Here is a 3,373-nt window from a genome sequence, read left to right as displayed (position 1 = left end):
GTTGGTCCAACATCTCAGTCCATTTACCGCCAACACTAATCTTCTCTAAGTATAATGGTTCACATCCTTCAGTTCTTCTTTTTCTTGCTTTCTTTGCCTTATTGGTGGTCGTGCTTTACCAATTAATGATGCATTTCATATGTACTGGTAACATACCTATTTGTCTTCTTACACACTCCATCCTGCATACCGGTTGACATCATAACTTACTTCACCCATACCGATCATGATTACTTTCTCATTGGTTGACATAAACAACAACATAATACCAATAATGCCAACATCTCCATGCTTTCTGCCATCTACTGCACATCCTTCCTTACCCTCTTTTGTATCTCAGGTTCCATGAACTAAGAATGTAGACTCCAGATCTTTTCCTTGTATGTGTCAAACTTCTCCTTAGACTTGTCCACTAGCTTTCTCAATAGGTGTTGGGCATATGCCTTAAGTACATGTCCTTCAACCTCATACCCCATGGGCATAATCCATGAATTCCTTGACTCAATGACTTCCATAAGGAATTGGTCAATGTCTACCATGAAGTGGATAGTATATTGATACTTCTCAACTATCTCTCTAGGAATCATTTGTCTTCTTTCCATCATACTTTCAAAGGTCTTGGAGTATCCCCAAAGTATGCCTTTTTGTGCTTGTAAATCTCTTAGACCCTTAAGTGTCTCTTTGATCTGCACAACCACCGACTTGTCATAGGCCCATTGAACAATTTTTACTCTTAGAATCTCATTCAGAAAGTAGAAGTATAGATAGATAATCAAAGTGCCAAATTTGAACACATGTTTCTTGTCTTGCTTGATTTTCTTCAAATTGCTCAAAAGCTCACTCTGGAGGACCTCACATAGGTCGTACATCTTATCTTCCTTCAATATTTGGTATGTAACATAGATGGCCATACCATATATTAATTTATCAAAGATAGATTGATATAATTTGTATCATGTCACCATCGATGCAAATCTGACATCATATTCAATTATGTCACTGATTTTTATTACCCTTTTGTCAAATTCTAAACTAGTTTCTTCTCTTACAGTTTGGATTTTCACATTTCTTAGACAAAGTACCTCACCAGTCCAATTCAGATAGGCCACTTCCTTGATTGTTGTCTTTGGTGATCTTGTGTGGTTTTTCAAGCCACATGATCTCATCATGCATTCTTCTCAAGATATATCAAACCCACTCGGACTCATAAAAAACTAGATAATTCACAAACTATGTGAAACCCTTTTCCTCAAGCACTTTGAATTTTGGTTTTAACTTTCACATCTCATCAATCATATGATCTATGTAAAGTTTCAACATTTGGGCACTCCCAAGTTCATCAATATTACAGTGATAGTAAACCCTAATATCCTCCACCTGTAAAAATTCATACATGATTAATGAAAATGCCTCGTTTAGATCATCTTCCATCGACTTGTAGGGATGTTTCTTGAAGTTTGGTCTAGCTCATTCAGTTACATTAGCTACTACTAGGGTTGCAACACCCATCGATAACATATCAGAAAATTTAGGTTTCAAACTAGAAAAGTTCTAATAGAGAAACATCTTTTCAATCTTCAACCGGATGCATGATCTCTTCAAAAAATCTCTCTTTCACTTTGGAATCACCTTTTCCATGCTCACTTTCTTTATCTCTTCGAATGTAAGTTGAGAAATGCAAGGTTGGATTTCTTTTTATCCACCTCATACCTAACTTCTAGGTATAATACATTTTCTCAACCCAACTCTTCCAGATACCTTGCATGCACAGAGTTCTCTTATGTGGAACTTTAGTTTGACTCAAATCTTTCAGAAATGCATCATGAACATCTGCATTATCAAGAATATCTTTCAACATACTATGGATCATTTGGCACCAACATTTGGTAGGGATAATTGGATTGACGTGGAAACTTCCCTTAAGCCAGAGGCTATAATATGATTCTTGGAGGAATTTGCAGTGCTTGAATCCAGTGTGGATCTAATTCTTGCATCTGAGTCACTCTTTCTCACCCATGTCTTCTTCATTTGATCTCTTATCTCTTCAACATTTTTTTCCCTTCTCATCTAACTTTGCATTCTTATTCTTATCTTCTGGAGCCTTGTTTGCATTCTTTCTTCTACAAAAATTAGCAATGTGACCGAATTTGTTGCAATTATAGCAAACAACATTGTTCCTCTTATTAGGTTTGAAATTTCCTTTATTTTTCCTTGATCTGCATTGATTAGCAATATGTCCAAATATTCCACAAGCATAGCATCTAACATTTCTCCTATTCTAAAGGTTATTCATCACACTTCTGCATATATTTGCTTTATGACCATACTTATTGCACTTGAAACATTGACTGATAAAATATGGACCATTATTATTCATCCTATTTCTACACTGACTAGCCACATGACTAGATTTATTGCAAGCAAAATAGTTAACATTAAATTTATGAGAATTAGGTTGTCTTACCAGAGGCTTTCTTGAGTTTTTCTTCTATTGTTGACTCTTAGGATTGCTTTGACCAAATCTGGAGCTTTCTGCTTTCTCATATCTGAGACCTTGAGTATCATTAGGATTCTTTTGACTGGAAAGCATCTTATCAAGCTTGGCTGAGCTAATTTGAACTTGTCCTTGTACTCATTTTCAACATCAAGATCATATCTAATAAGAATGATCTATCTTTCAAGGTCTTCCTCACATTTTCTAATATCTTGCAGGTCAAACTTCAGTTGTCCATTCTCACTCTCAAGTCTACTATATTCTTCAATTTTTTCTTTCAGGGACTGAGTAAGAGTCTCCTCCTTTATTTCTTCAATATCCTTTGGCAATCAAAATAGCTTGCATCTGATTCTTCTAGACTATACTAGATCTAGAAAGTCTATCACATTCTTCTATATTTTTCCTCGAGGCTTCTTCATCAATTCTCTGACTTTCTTTTTTCTTAAGCTAACAAACAAGTTCCTTTCTCTTTTTCCTTGACTTGTTCAACTGATCTTTCAATGTTTCAATGTATTCTTTAGCATCTTTAATATTTTCTTCCACTTGTTGGTTCTCATCTTGTGCATGATCAAGATCTTCAAGAGTAACAACCAACAACTTTCTATGACTATCAGAATCCATTGATTCACTTTCCTAGATCCTCCTCAAGCTATTAGGCTTCCTCTGAGGAACTAGGCTCTGATACCAATTGTTGAAATCAATGAACACTAAGAGGGGGGTGAATCAATGTTTTGCAACTTTTAACTTTCTTAACTAGCTCTTGAAACCATTTAATGCAAATGAATAAGAGAGATAAGCATAAGAAAAACACACTCAGAAATATTACCATAACAACAAGATTTTGTATGTGGAAAACTCGGTCAAGGGAGAAACCATGGT

This window comes from Cryptomeria japonica, chromosome 11, assembly GCF_030272615.1.
Source record: "Cryptomeria japonica chromosome 11, Sugi_1.0, whole genome shotgun sequence".
NCBI lineage: Eukaryota > Viridiplantae > Streptophyta > Pinopsida > Cupressales > Cupressaceae > Cryptomeria > Cryptomeria japonica.
This window is presented reverse-complemented; position numbering follows the sequence as displayed.